This window comes from Gordionus sp. m RMFG-2023, unplaced genomic scaffold, assembly GCF_954871325.1.
Source record: "Gordionus sp. m RMFG-2023 unplaced genomic scaffold, tfGorSpeb1-WG-v2 contig_114, whole genome shotgun sequence".
NCBI classification, from domain to species: domain Eukaryota; kingdom Metazoa; phylum Nematomorpha; class Gordioida; order Chordodea; family Parachordodidae; genus Gordionus; species Gordionus sp. m RMFG-2023.
Genome location: NW_027050822.1, coordinates 1 through 16974, shown reverse-complemented (window position 1 = coordinate 16974; position 16974 = coordinate 1). Strand labels below are relative to the sequence as shown.

General features: G+C 22.6%; 1 long non-coding RNA gene across 1 annotated transcript; it reads left to right on the top strand.

The window, feature by feature from the left end:
* Positions 1 to 2522: 2522 nt before the first annotated feature.
* LOC135930616 (uncharacterized) lies at positions 2523 to 12841 on the top strand. Its single transcript, XR_010572827.1, has 7 exons — positions 2523 to 2540; positions 4457 to 4480; positions 5002 to 5016; positions 5267 to 5281; positions 9945 to 9974; positions 10800 to 10817; positions 12734 to 12841. It is a non-coding gene; the product is annotated as an uncharacterized LOC135930616 (long non-coding RNA).
* Positions 12842 to 16974: the final 4133 nt, after the last annotated feature.

Sequence of the window (16974 nt, the reverse complement as noted above, 5' to 3'; positions counted from 1 at the left end):
TTATTTGATAACAACTTGTCACTGCTCTTTCCTATATTAGGGTTAGAAGTTAAATAATTTTATTTCTACTTACCTTTTTTTTTTTTAATATATATAAATAATCCATTATTTTCATTGCATTATTTCTTTAATTTTACAAAAAAATTGTTTTAGTTATTTAAGGGAAACATAAAATTTCAAGAGTTTTTAGCCTAGAAAAACTATAGAATACATGAAATAAATATTAAATTGATTATTTCAAAAAAAAGAAGTAAATTTATGTTTTTTGATTAATTAATATCGGTATATTTTATTTACTAAAATTAAACTCAATTAAAAAAACTAACTTAGTAGAAGGTATTAAAATTTATTGAAATTATAAATAATTATGCATGATATTTTCAAATACACATTATAAGCAATAAACCTTAAGCCAATCATATTGATTTTGAATCTCTTAAATTTTCAAATTGAATTCAATATATTTTGTTTTTTTCTTTTGACATATTTGCACGATATATATAAAATTTAGTATTAATTTTTTAAAAATTAAAAATTATACGAATTTTTAAAATATATTTTTAAATTGTAAAATAAATAATTTACTTTCTCTACTCAAACTTTAACCAAAATATTATTATATGTTTTAACTAAGTTAATTGTTTTTAAATTTTATCTCTCACCAACTTATAAGTGTATTCTATTTATTATTACCAATAAGCAACTATAAAAAAATGAAAGAAATAAATAGCACATTATTTTCATGTATTGGTATAATTCCATTACTTAAAAAATAAATTCATGAAAATTCAAAAGTTTATAGCCTAGGAAAAAGACTTGAAATATTTATCTTATAAAATAACTCATTCTCTTTATATTATTTATTGCCACTTTATCTTTAATATGAAAAAACTTTCAAATTTATTAAACCTTAAATAAAATCTATAGGATACATAAAATTAATATTAAATTGATAATTTCAAAAAATATAGGTTAATTTATGTTTTTTAAATCATTTAATATATATTTTATCTTACTAAAATTAAGACCCAAATAAAGGAATTTGTTTTTTTCTTTTGACTCATTTGCATGATAGATTTAAGATTGGAAATTTATTATTAATTCTTTAAAAAAATTAAAGTTGGTTTAATTTATTTTTTTTAAAATAATTAATTTATCTTCTCTTTCAATTAACCACTTCAACCAAAATGATATTATCTAAGCCATAAGATTTTGCTTATAAAAAGCAAAGGTTTTGGACATCTTTTAGTGAAATTTCCAGGGTTTTAACTAAGTTAATATTTATTTCTTAATTATCTCTCACCTCTACTTATAAGTGTATTCTATTTATTATTACCAATAAGCAACTATAAAAAAAAATGAAATAAATAAATAGCACATTGTATTGGTATAATTTCATTTCTTAAATTGAACAAATAAATTCATGAAAATTCAAAAGTTTATAGCCTAGGAAAAAGACTTGAAATATTTATCTTATAAAATAACTCATTCTCTTTATATTATTTATTGCCTCTTTATCTTTAATATTGAAAATTTCAAATTTGTTAAACCTTAAATAAAATCTATATGATACATGAAATTAATATTAAAATGATCATTTCAAAAATATAGGTTTTATACTTTTTAAATCATTTAATATCGGTATATTTTATTTTACAAAAATTAAGACCCAAATATGGGAAATGACACTGTAGAAAGTATTAAAATTTATTTAAATTATAAATAATTATGCATGACATTATCAAATACACATTATAAACAATCCCTTAAGCCAATCTTATTGATTTTGAATCCTTAAATTTTCAAATTGATTTCAATATATTTTGTTTTTTTCTTTTGACTCATTTGCACGATAGATTTAAGATTGGAAATTTATTATAAAAAAAAATTAATTAACCTTCTCTTCGCAATTAACCAACCAAAATAATATTATCTAAGCCATAAGATTTTGCTTATAAAAAGCAAAGGTTTTGGACATCTTTTAGTGAAATTTCCAGACTTTGAATAATTTTTTTTGCTAAAGTTTTAATTTCGCCATTTATAAAATAACAATATCTTCCTTTCCAATAAATTAAATTTCTTATAAAAAAATTGATCATATTTTTATGAATAGTAATTACAATTTACTTTACTTGTTTTTGAAACAATCAATAACTAAAACTTTTATTAACTAGGATTCTTAAAATATCTACCCTATTTTCTATAATATAAATATATATAAAAGATATTTAAATTTTTTATAATTTTAAAGCACTTTTTATATTAAGAATGTTATTAACAATTATTTTTTATTAACATTTATTTTTTATTAAAATTCCTTTTTTTTAATGTAAAATTAAATAAATTTTATTCTAATTGGGATTTTTCATTTATAAATTATAATCAGACTTTTATTTCTTTACCTATCTCGTTTAATGCACATTTTGAATTTAAAAAATATGATCACAAGTAAATATTTATTTTTAATATTTTATCTCTCTCTATACCTAAAGTATAATTTATTTATTATTAAAAAAAATCAGATGCACCACTAACAGGAGGTAATATTTATTTGATTGCAATTGCAATAAATCTTATTTTTTTTAATTGATTGAGAGAAATTTGCTGCATAGAAACGTGTATAAAAGTTTTTATCTAAAATATAAGACTTGAAATATTTAACAAAAAAAAAATAATTTTGGTACATTATCTTGAATATTTAAAGAAATTTAGTTTAGGTTTGTTAAACTTTGAAAAAATTTGATAGAATACCTAAAATTAGTATTGGTAATTTGGGTCGATTTATAAAAATGGCCTGGATAAAATAAAAATAAAATTGATTTAATAGTTTTATTTATCCTAATACGTTAATTTAGATTTTTAACGACGAATTAAATATTTTAGCAAGATTAATATTGCTAAACCTCGAGATTATACCTAAAAAGGTTGTGTCATCTATGAACAAAATCTTTAGCCTTATAATACTTTACTGGCAAAATTATAAGATAGCCTTTTTTTAAATTCTCTACTCAAACCGAGCCGAGAATTACATTTTCCAATACACACATTATAAGCAAATAATACTAAATCAAATTTCAAATTCATTTTAAATTTCTTTTTTTTTAAATTAAATTTAATCAATTTTGATTTATAATTTTATCTCATTTGCAGCATATTTAAATAAGATATATTTTTATTCAGTTTATTAAAAAATAAATATTATTTTTATTAAAACAGGACATGATCATCACATAAATTTAAAAAAAAAAGGAAATATAAAAGAAGAATATTATAATAATGAGAATTGTCTATAATTCATATTAGGAAAAAAAATTTTATGAATATAATTTTATAAAAAAATACAAATATGAATATTCAAAGCAAGCATATTGTGAATGAGACTACTCATGAAGCTAATGTAATTAACCTTGTAGCAATGACTATACTTTGCTTTGAAAATAAGTCTTGGCAAGGTTTATCCATAAGTTTACGAATGTTAGAACCAAGACCCTTAAAAAAGGATAAAGCGTGATTCCGAAATGTTGTGAAGGTAGTGGAAATGATCGGAATGAATATGTAGTCTTTTAAAATTTCTGAATATTTAGCAATTCTTAATTGCTTTTTTCCTCAAGGATTTTCTAGGGTTTATTGACGGGAGCACGGATCAATGCATGAGTAATCCCTTAATAAAAATTTGTCTCTCTTCCAAGGAATTTGAGAAATTTCATCTGGATGTTTCCTATTAGATCTAAATAGACCTGGAGGTATTGGCGGAATTTTATCGGATCTCTATCATGATCGAATTTGTAAAAAATATTAACTTGATTTATATATTTTATTATTTTTTTAATCACATAATTTGTGCAAATTTATAATATTTCAAAATATCTTTTGCAAAATTATCTAAATTTTACAGTGAGGGTACTCTATCCTTTTTTTAAAAAAAAAGTCCTCAGTAATTTAAAATCAAGAGATTACAAATCCCAGTGAGTTATATATATCCCAAAACGTCATTCATAACTTGACAATTGTTAACAAACACAAAATGACACCTTCAGCTGTCTCCTATCTACCATTTTAATCCATAATTACTCAGATAAAATTAATATATCAATGTCTTGTTTCGAATAAGCAAAGTCCTCTTAATAGAAAGGGTGGTTAACGAAATCCGAATTGAACATCCATATAATAATTATTTTTTTAAATAATATATTAGAATATTTTGAGAGATAAAGAAGTTTCTATGTTTGAAATTCAACCTTTATGGTTATATAAAAAATTTATAACAAAATCATTACAAGATCGATAGTAAATAACATTCCTTTTTTTCATCTATTGACTGACGTTTATATCAAGCATACAATTTTTCTCACATTTCACATTTTATTTATTTTTATTTAAAAAATTATTCTTATTAGTTTTGTTTTCTTCATTTTATGATTTTGTCTTAATAACACTTTAATTTATATTATAATAGGCACAACAACTACAACCACAGCGAGTATGATACATAGCTTTGTTCAAATAAAATAATTGATTTTCTTAATATTTAAATTTAAACCTATTGGCTTTATTTTGTAATAACGCAACGCTTGAACATAACGTTTTTACTCTAAAGGATGTCTTACTTTTGTAATGAAAAAGTTTCATATGGTAGATATTTTAAAATTATAGATTATAACGTGAGGAAAATTTGAAATCGATATATACGTAGAAGAAATAATAGCGATTTATCTTTGCTATGAATGTGATAAATTAATGTAAATAGAAATATATCTGCGATAAAATTTAAGAATCAAAATTTTTTTTAAAATAATTTAAGCGGCATTTGATTTTTTGGCTTGTGGAGACGAGGATTCCCCCCCTTCCCCACATACTGCTTAGTTTAATGTAATATATTAATACCTACACTTTCTAATAAATTCTAGAACATTTCATCCTCTATTTATTGGCCATCTGTCTTAATTATTTCAGAATACTCTGTTTCTTTTATAAATAACATTTTAATAAAAATTATTTTAGCCTCAGACGCTTTAAGTAATATAAAGTTCTGATAAACAATAATTTGATATATCTATAGAGAAATGCATATTATAAATCCATCTATATTTTTTAAATTAATATATTTAATTTTAATTGCAAATAACATTTTAATAAAAATTATTTTAACCCCAGACGCTTCAAGTAATATAAAGTTCTGATAAACAATAATTTGATATATCTATAGAGAAATACATATTATAAATCCATCTATATTTTTTGAAACTTTTAATAAAAATTATTTTAGCCTCAGACGCTTTAAGTAATATAAAGTTCTGATAAACAATAATATGATGTATATTTATAAAAAATGCATCCATCTTTTTTTTTTAAATTAATATAATATTTATGACTGCTATTGTTGAAAGAAAGCTCCTTAGATAAAACTTATTTTTAAAAAATTGCATATATTGTTCAAATTCTATCATCTTTTAATCCTGCTCCAATTATTGCTATGTTCGTACTTTTTTTTCAAATGATATATGATCGCTGAGTCTCTTATATTATTGATATTTTTTAAAATCTTAAAATTCCGCTTGACATATGAGGGAAGGGATAACAAATGCTAAAAAATATTGTTAATTTCGAATATTTAGTTTTTTTCCTCATCTATATCAATTGGATTAGAATTTACATTTTTTGGAAATGAAGTGACGCATGTGAAGCCCGATTTTCCTAAAGACCAAGGTACAGAAGTTAAACCATCTCGCCTTAAGGCCACCTTCTGATCATAAATTGCAGGCTTCAGGATGTTTTGTTTTCGAAGTGATCGGATAATAAAATTAATCGCTGCATGTCTTGCATGGACTATATATATACGATTAATACCATGTCTCCCTTTGTAATCAACTGATATTTAGTGTGTTCTAACAATGTGGTTGATCTAAATTACATCTAATTGGATGGCCTATGACAACTCTCAATTGTTCATCTGATAAGAGGTTACATAGGTTAAGACTTGGTAATATTTACCCATTCCATTCATAATAACTATTACGGCAATATTTAATGGTTGAATATATTCTAAAGGGTAGTTTGATGAGAATATTTTAAAAAAAAATGATTGATTGTTAAAAATGAAAACAGCCTTGGGTAAAGTTAAGGATATCCAAGCAGCCAATGCAGAATTTAAAAATTTATCCCTAGAAGTGATACAAAAAAATAATAAGATTTATAAGGAAGCAGAATTCGTCTTTGCTTTGGAGTAAAATTTCAATTGATATCTTGCATATCGAAATCTATCATATTTTCAATTCGTTTGTCAACTGGTTTTAATTTAATTATCAACTGCGAATGAGCTGTTAATTTTTCTTGTTAAACTGCCTTCAAAAAAATTATTCAACCCGAAAATCCTTTATCATTCCAAACATATTATCACTTTGAGAATAATGGAACCAACAATATACAGAATTGGAAAATTTATTCACATTCAGTTGAGCCAACTCATATTTTTCATATTTGTCGATAAAATAAAAATTACGTATGCAAGTTTTGATTTATTTATTTATTATTTATTTGCTTTTAAAATGAAGAAATTTTTTATTTAAAGAAAGAAACAGATAAAAATATAATAAAAAGATTTTTACTTTTTATTTATTAAAAAAAATTAGCCATTTATTTTAAATTATTTTTAAACGTTAAATTTAGTGTTGTTAGATAGCTCGATTTGAGCCGATTAGTTAAATCAATATTTTATCCAGAAAAATATTATAAGCAAGCCTAAAGATTTTGCTCATAGATGGAACAAAGGTTTGGGCATCTATTGGATAAAATCTCAAGGCTTAGGCAAGATACTTCTGGGTAAAATATTGAAATCGATGCAAATCGGGGTTGTTTAACATCATAAATTTTTTTATTGAGAAAAAAATTAAGGATATATTTTTCATTGAATATTTTTTTTATAAATAAATGCCATCCAGGCTGTTTCTTTACCTATATCGCTCTGCCAATTTAGAATTTAAAAAAATGGTTATAAACTAATTAAATATTGATTTTTTAATTTTATCTCCTCTACTTATAAATGTAATCTATTTATTATTACTAAATAGCAATTGGAAAGCTAGATAAAATAACATCAAAAAGGAAGAATTTTAAATGCAATTGCAATAGTTTTAATATCCTTAATTGATTCCGAGAAGTTTGTTTTCGTTATTTAAGGGAAACATGGAAAATCAATTTTTAAACCTAAGAAAAAGACATGAAAAATCTATCGCATAAAAAACTCTTATGCTTTAAAATTTCCCTTTATATATTTTATTGGCACATTATCTTGAGTATTGAAAAAAAACTAGTTAATGTTTGTTAAACTTTAAAAAAATTATACAGAATACATATTAAAATAAAAACTAAATTGATTAATAGTTTTTTTTCAAAAATATTAGTTGATTTAGATTTTTTAAATTATTTAATATCTATATATTATATTTTACTTAAATTAGCCACTAACTTGCGAAATAACATTAAAGCCAGTGTTACAAGGCTTAAATTTCATTAATTAATCAATATTTTCATAAAAATATGAATATTTTTAAATCTCCATATATTTATACCATCTTAATATCGGAACAAAACTTAATAAATAAATAATTCTGAAAACATCTTCTCTATAATTTATGCAAAAGTTTATTAAATAAAATACAATGATAATATAGCTTTTTAAATATAATGATAATTAGTAAAGACTCATACAATTTGTTGAAAGTAGAAATGATTTTATATTGAATGTCCCTAAATGGCTCGATTTGAGACATTTTTAAAAATGACTAACGTAATACTTTAGCCAGAATAATTTCCATAGCCACGAAATTCGACCCCCAAGATGTCCAACCAAACCGTTGTGTCATCTATGACCGAAATCTCTAACCTTGTAATACTTTTCTGGCAAATTATGAGATGAGTTTTTAAAAATCTTTTATTCAAATCGACCCGAGACTAATTACATTTTCCAATACACAAATTATAAGCAAATAATACTGAATCAAATATCAAATAAATCTCTTCTTTTTTAAAAAATTAAATTCAATCAATTTGATTTTTTATTTTATCATTTGCAAGTGTATTTAAATAAGAAATATTTTTATTCAGTTCATTAAAAATTAAACTTGGTTAAATTTCTTTTATAAATAATATTTTTATTAAAACCAGACATGATCATCATATAAATTGAAAAAATAAATTATAAAAGTTGAATTTTATAATAATAAAAAATGTCTATAATTCATATTGGGATAAAAATTTTTAATACATATAATTCAAAAAAAGAAAATACAATATTAATATTCAAAATAATCATCCTGTGAATGAGGCTACTCATGAAGCTAATGTAATTAGCTATGTCAATGACTTTATTTTGCTTTGAGAAGAAGCCTTCGTTTATCTGTAAGTTTACGAAAGTGAGATCCAAGATCCTTAAATATGGATAAAGCGCGATTCCGAAATGTTTCTAGTGGAAATTACCGGGAATGATAGCAATTTTTCAGTTCATTAAAAATTAAATTTAGTTCTTTTATAAATTTTATTTTTATTAAAACCAGTTGTGATCATCACTATTTATATTAGTCAAATTTCTAGACTATGAAATTTATTTTTTGCTAAAGTTTTGATTTAACCATTTTCAAAATTGTAACTTAACAATTACCTTTCCAATAAATAAAATTTCTTTCATATATTTTTATGAATATAAACTACATTATATTACTTGTTTCTGAAACAATTAATAACAAATCTTTTATTAATTAGGGATTCTTATCTACCCTATTTTCTATAATATAAATATATAAAAGATATAGAAATTTTTTATTTGTAAATTTAAAGCACTTTTTATATAAAGATTGTTATTTTATTAATATATATTTATTGGAAATTTAGTATAAATTTTTTAATAATTAAAATTGGTAAAAATTTTTTAAAGTATAATTTTAAATTGTAAAATAAATAATTTACTTTCTCTTCTCAGACTTTAACCAAAATATTATTATAAAAACCATGTGGTTTGGCTTATAGAGGGCAAAAGGTTTGGACATATATTAGTAAATTTTCTAGACTTTGAAATATTATTTTATCTAAAATTTGATTTCGCCATTTTCATAAATCAACTGAATCTAGCTTTTTAACAACTTCGTTTCCAATAGATAAAATTAAAATTGGTCATATTTTTATAAATATAAACTACAATATATTTTACTTGTTTCTGAAATAATTAAAAACGTAATCTTTAAAGCATTAGTCCAATTCTAATATATATAAAAAATATTTATACAAAAATGCGCTAATCTTTTAAAATATATTCAATATCCTTTCTCTGTTTTAGAAACAATTAATATCTTAGCGAAATCTATAATTGTGGATTCTTTAAATATGTATCCTATTTTTTAATTCCTTTTAATATAAATTGAAAGATATTCAGAATTAAATTTTGAATTGTTATCAATTTTTAGATTTAAAATAATTTTTATATAAATATATTTTATTTGATACTTTTATCAAAACTATTTTATGCGAATATCGAATTTAAAAATATGGTTTTAACTAAGTTAATATTTATTTCTTAATTATCTCTCACCTCTACTTATAAGTGTATTCTATTTATTATTACCAATAAGCAACTATAAAAAAAAATGAAATAAATAAATAGCACATTGTATTGGTATAATTTCATTTCTTAAATTGAACAAATAAATTCATGAAAATTCAAAAGTTTATAGCCTAGGAAAAAGACTTGAAATATTTATCTTATAAAATAACTCATTCTCTTTATATTATTTATTGCCTCTTTATCTTTAATATTGAAAATTTCAAATTTGTTAAACCTTAAATAAAATCTATATGATACATGAAATTAATATTAAAATGATCATTTCAAAAATATAGGTTTTATACTTTTTAAATCATTTAATATCGGTATATTTTATTTTACAAAAATTAAGACCCAAATATGGGAAATGACACTGTAGAAAGTATTAAAATTTATTTAAATTATAAATAATTATGCATGACATTATCAAATACACATTATAAACAATCCCTTAAGCCAATCTTATTGATTTTGAATCCTTAAATTTTCAAATTGATTTCAATATATTTTGTTTTTTTCTTTTGACTCATTTGCACGATAGATTTAAGATTGGAAATTTATTATAAAAAAAAATTAATTAACCTTCTCTTCGCAATTAACCAACCAAAATAATATTATCTAAGCCATAAGATTTTGCTTATAAAAAGCAAAGGTTTTGGACATCTTTTAGTGAAATTTCCAGACTTTGAATAATTTTTTTTGCTAAAGTTTTAATTTCGCCATTTATAAAATAACAATATCTTCCTTTCCAATAAATTAAATTTCTTATAAAAAAATTGATCATATTTTTATGAATAGTAATTACAATTTACTTTACTTGTTTTTGAAACAATCAATAACTAAAACTTTTATTAACTAGGATTCTTAAAATATCTACCCTATTTTCTATAATATAAATATATATAAAAGATATTTAAATTTTTTATAATTTTAAAGCACTTTTTATATTAAGAATGTTATTAACAATTATTTTTTATTAACATTTATTTTTTATTAAAATTCCTTTTTTTTAATGTAAAATTAAATAAATTTTATTCTAATTGGGATTTTTCATTTATAAATTATAATCAGACTTTTATTTCTTTACCTATCTCGTTTAATGCACATTTTGAATTTAAAAAATATGATCACAAGTAAATATTTATTTTTAATATTTTATCTCTCTCTATACCTAAAGTATAATTTATTTATTATTAAAAAAAATCAGATGCACCACTAACAGGAGGTAATATTTATTTGATTGCAATTGCAATAAATCTTATTTTTTTTAATTGATTGAGAGAAATTTGCTGCATAGAAACGTGTATAAAAGTTTTTATCTAAAATATAAGACTTGAAATATTTAACAAAAAAAAAATAATTTTGGTACATTATCTTGAATATTTAAAGAAATTTAGTTTAGGTTTGTTAAACTTTGAAAAAATTTGATAGAATACCTAAAATTAGTATTGGTAATTTGGGTCGATTTATAAAAATGGCCTGGATAAAATAAAAATAAAATTGATTTAATAGTTTTATTTATCCTAATACGTTAATTTAGATTTTTAACGACGAATTAAATATTTTAGCAAGATTAATATTGCTAAACCTCGAGATTATACCTAAAAAGGTTGTGTCATCTATGAACAAAATCTTTAGCCTTATAATACTTTACTGGCAAAATTATAAGATAGCCTTTTTTTAAATTCTCTACTCAAACCGAGCCGAGAATTACATTTTCCAATACACACATTATAAGCAAATAATACTAAATCAAATTTCAAATTCATTTTAAATTTCTTTTTTTTTAAATTAAATTTAATCAATTTTGATTTATAATTTTATCTCATTTGCAGCATATTTAAATAAGATATATTTTTATTCAGTTTATTAAAAAATAAATATTATTTTTATTAAAACAGGACATGATCATCACATAAATTTAAAAAAAAAAGGAAATATAAAAGAAGAATATTATAATAATGAGAATTGTCTATAATTCATATTAGGAAAAAAAATTTTATGAATATAATTTTATAAAAAAATACAAATATGAATATTCAAAGCAAGCATATTGTGAATGAGACTACTCATGAAGCTAATGTAATTAACCTTGTAGCAATGACTATACTTTGCTTTGAAAATAAGTCTTGGCAAGGTTTATCCATAAGTTTACGAATGTTAGAACCAAGACCCTTAAAAAAGGATAAAGCGTGATTCCGAAATGTTGTGAAGGTAGTGGAAATGATCGGAATGAATATGTAGTCTTTTAAAATTTCTGAATATTTAGCAATTCTTAATTGCTTTTTTCCTCAAGGATTTTCTAGGGTTTATTGACGGGAGCACGGATCAATGCATGAGTAATCCCTTAATAAAAATTTGTCTCTCTTCCAAGGAATTTGAGAAATTTCATCTGGATGTTTCCTATTAGATCTAAATAGACCTGGAGGTATTGGCGGAATTTTATCGGATCTCTATCATGATCGAATTTGTAAAAAATATTAACTTGATTTATATATTTTATTATTTTTTTAATCACATAATTTGTGCAAATTTATAATATTTCAAAATATCTTTTGCAAAATTATCTAAATTTTACAGTGAGGGTACTCTATCCTTTTTTTAAAAAAAAAGTCCTCAGTAATTTAAAATCAAGAGATTACAAATCCCAGTGAGTTATATATATCCCAAAACGTCATTCATAACTTGACAATTGTTAACAAACACAAAATGACACCTTCAGCTGTCTCCTATCTACCATTTTAATCCATAATTACTCAGATAAAATTAATATATCAATGTCTTGTTTCGAATAAGCAAAGTCCTCTTAATAGAAAGGGTGGTTAACGAAATCCGAATTGAACATCCATATAATAATTATTTTTTTAAATAATATATTAGAATATTTTGAGAGATAAAGAAGTTTCTATGTTTGAAATTCAACCTTTATGGTTATATAAAAAATTTATAACAAAATCATTACAAGATCGATAGTAAATAACATTCCTTTTTTTCATCTATTGACTGACGTTTATATCAAGCATACAATTTTTCTCACATTTCACATTTTATTTATTTTTATTTAAAAAATTATTCTTATTAGTTTTGTTTTCTTCATTTTATGATTTTGTCTTAATAACACTTTAATTTATATTATAATAGGCACAACAACTACAACCACAGCGAGTATGATACATAGCTTTGTTCAAATAAAATAATTGATTTTCTTAATATTTAAATTTAAACCTATTGGCTTTATTTTGTAATAACGCAACGCTTGAACATAACGTTTTTACTCTAAAGGATGTCTTACTTTTGTAATGAAAAAGTTTCATATGGTAGATATTTTAAAATTATAGATTATAACGTGAGGAAAATTTGAAATCGATATATACGTAGAAGAAATAATAGCGATTTATCTTTGCTATGAATGTGATAAATTAATGTAAATAGAAATATATCTGCGATAAAATTTAAGAATCAAAATTTTTTTTAAAATAATTTAAGCGGCATTTGATTTTTTGGCTTGTGGAGACGAGGATTCCCCCCCTTCCCCACATACTGCTTAGTTTAATGTAATATATTAATACCTACACTTTCTAATAAATTCTAGAACATTTCATCCTCTATTTATTGGCCATCTGTCTTAATTATTTCAGAATACTCTGTTTCTTTTATAAATAACATTTTAATAAAAATTATTTTAGCCTCAGACGCTTTAAGTAATATAAAGTTCTGATAAACAATAATTTGATATATCTATAGAGAAATGCATATTATAAATCCATCTATATTTTTTAAATTAATATATTTAATTTTAATTGCAAATAACATTTTAATAAAAATTATTTTAACCCCAGACGCTTCAAGTAATATAAAGTTCTGATAAACAATAATTTGATATATCTATAGAGAAATACATATTATAAATCCATCTATATTTTTTGAAACTTTTAATAAAAATTATTTTAGCCTCAGACGCTTTAAGTAATATAAAGTTCTGATAAACAATAATATGATGTATATTTATAAAAAATGCATCCATCTTTTTTTTTTAAATTAATATAATATTTATGACTGCTATTGTTGAAAGAAAGCTCCTTAGATAAAACTTATTTTTAAAAAATTGCATATATTGTTCAAATTCTATCATCTTTTAATCCTGCTCCAATTATTGCTATGTTCGTACTTTTTTTTCAAATGATATATGATCGCTGAGTCTCTTATATTATTGATATTTTTTAAAATCTTAAAATTCCGCTTGACATATGAGGGAAGGGATAACAAATGCTAAAAAATATTGTTAATTTCGAATATTTAGTTTTTTTCCTCATCTATATCAATTGGATTAGAATTTACATTTTTTGGAAATGAAGTGACGCATGTGAAGCCCGATTTTCCTAAAGACCAAGGTACAGAAGTTAAACCATCTCGCCTTAAGGCCACCTTCTGATCATAAATTGCAGGCTTCAGGATGTTTTGTTTTCGAAGTGATCGGATAATAAAATTAATCGCTGCATGTCTTGCATGGACTATATATATACGATTAATACCATGTCTCCCTTTGTAATCAACTGATATTTAGTGTGTTCTAACAATGTGGTTGATCTAAATTACATCTAATTGGATGGCCTATGACAACTCTCAATTGTTCATCTGATAAGAGGTTACATAGGTTAAGACTTGGTAATATTTACCCATTCCATTCATAATAACTATTACGGCAATATTTAATGGTTGAATATATTCTAAAGGGTAGTTTGATGAGAATATTTTAAAAAAAAATGATTGATTGTTAAAAATGAAAACAGCCTTGGGTAAAGTTAAGGATATCCAAGCAGCCAATGCAGAATTTAAAAATTTATCCCTAGAAGTGATACAAAAAAATAATAAGATTTATAAGGAAGCAGAATTCGTCTTTGCTTTGGAGTAAAATTTCAATTGATATCTTGCATATCGAAATCTATCATATTTTCAATTCGTTTGTCAACTGGTTTTAATTTAATTATCAACTGCGAATGAGCTGTTAATTTTTCTTGTTAAACTGCCTTCAAAAAAATTATTCAACCCGAAAATCCTTTATCATTCCAAACATATTATCACTTTGAGAATAATGGAACCAACAATATACAGAATTGGAAAATTTATTCACATTCAGTTGAGCCAACTCATATTTTTCATATTTGTCGATAAAATAAAAATTACGTATGCAAGTTTTGATTTATTTATTTATTATTTATTTGCTTTTAAAATGAAGAAATTTTTTATTTAAAGAAAAAAGCAGATAAAAATAGAATAAAAAGATTTTTACTTTTGATTTAAATTTTTTTAAAATTATTTTTTAAACGTTAAATTTAGTGTTGTTAAATAGCTCGATTTGAGCGATTACGGCTAAATCAATATTTTATCCAGAAAATAATTATACGCGAGCCTGAAGATTTTGCTCATAGCTGGAACAAAGGTTTGGGCATCTATTGAATAATATCTCAAGGCTTAGGCAAGATACTTCTGGGTAAAATATTGAAATCGACGCAAATCGGGGTCGTTTAACATCATAAATTTTTTTATTTAGAAAAAATTAAGATTTTTTATTGAATATTTTTTTTATAAATAAAGCCATTCAGGCTTTTATTTCTTTACCTATATCGCATTTTATGCCAATTTAGAATTTAAAAAAAAATGGTTATAAACTAATTAAATATTGATTTTTTAATTTTATCTCCTCTACTTATAAATGTAATCTATTTACTATTACTAAATAGCAATTGGAAAGCTAGATAAAATAACATCAAAAAGGAAGAATTTTAAATGCAATTGCAATAGTTTTAATATCCTTAATTGATTCCGAGAAGTTTTTTTTCGTTATTTTAAGGGAAACATGGAAAATCAATAGTTTTAAACCTAGAAGACATGAAAAATCTATCGCATAAAAAACTCTTATGCTTTAAAATTTCCCTTTATATATTTTATTGGCACATTATCTTGAGAATTGAAAAAAAAACTAGTTAATGTAAATTTTACAGAATACATATTAAAATAAAAATTAAAATGATTAATAATTTTTTTTTCAAAAATATTAGTTGATTTAGATTTTTTAAATCATTTAATATCTATATATTATATTTTACTTAAATTAGCTACTAACTTGCGAAAAACATTAAAGCCAGTGTTACAAGGCTTAAGTTTCATTAATTAATCAATATTTTCATAAAAATATGAATATCTTTAAATCTCCATATATTTATACTACCATAATATCGGAAAAAAACTTAATAAATAAATAATTCTTAAAACCTCTTCTCTATAATTTATGCAAAAGTTTATTAAATAAAATACAATGATAATATAGCTTTGCGAATGTTTTTTAGTAATTTTTAATGGGCTACGAAAAAAAAAATTGTAGAGATTAAAATTTTATAGAAATTTTTTTTTTAATAATTAAAATCTGTGGAAAAAAATAATATCTATTAAAAAAGAAAATATAATTAATAAAGTGGATTAGCATTTTTAAGATTATTTGTTGATAAGATCGAAATTTGTTATGTCTTTAAATAAGGTAAATATTTTAAAAATTAAGTGGACAATATTAAAATAAGAAATATTTTTTAATAGGTCTATTTTGTGATCCTTGCATATTAAGGTTAGAATTAATTATGCTTGTTAATCTATTAATAGTTTAAATGATCTAATATATTTGTCAAAATAATTTTAACTTTAAAAATGAAACCAAAATAATTCCTAATGATATATTAACTAAATATATTAATTATTCTAAAATAATTGCCGAATATATCTGTTCCATAATGGCCTTTAAAAATTCTTGAAAATTTATCAGAGACTTGCAGGTCATACCCTAAGCCCAGCTAATTTTTTTTAAATATACCCGGGCCGGGCCTTAAAATGTTTTAAAAAAATATATCCAGGCCGAGCCGCCATATATATTAAAACCAAATTTGAAATCATCATTATTAGCTATAAAAATCAAAAATAAAATATTTTAAAAAAATCCGGGCCGGGCCTAAAAATTTTTAACTAGACCGGGCCGGGCCGAAAATAATTTTTGAAAAATAAATCAGGGCCGAAAAATTTTAAAAAATAATCCGGGTCAGGCCGTATAAATGGTACCTGCAGGTCTATGAAACTCATTATGTCTACTACTTTCCCATAATTTTTTAGAAGAGTTTGCTTTCATATTTCATATAAATTTTTAGAGTTCATATTTTAAATTAATTTCCAACTTCTTGTTTATATACTTTCTGAATTTCTGAACCCAATCCCAGGTCTTAAATAAAGTTTCACAATGAGGATATTATTTTTTTTAAAATTATTACTTTATCCTCTATTTTTTTATAATTAAATTTATTAAGATCATATTTATAAGATTTACTTTTTAATAATAGACT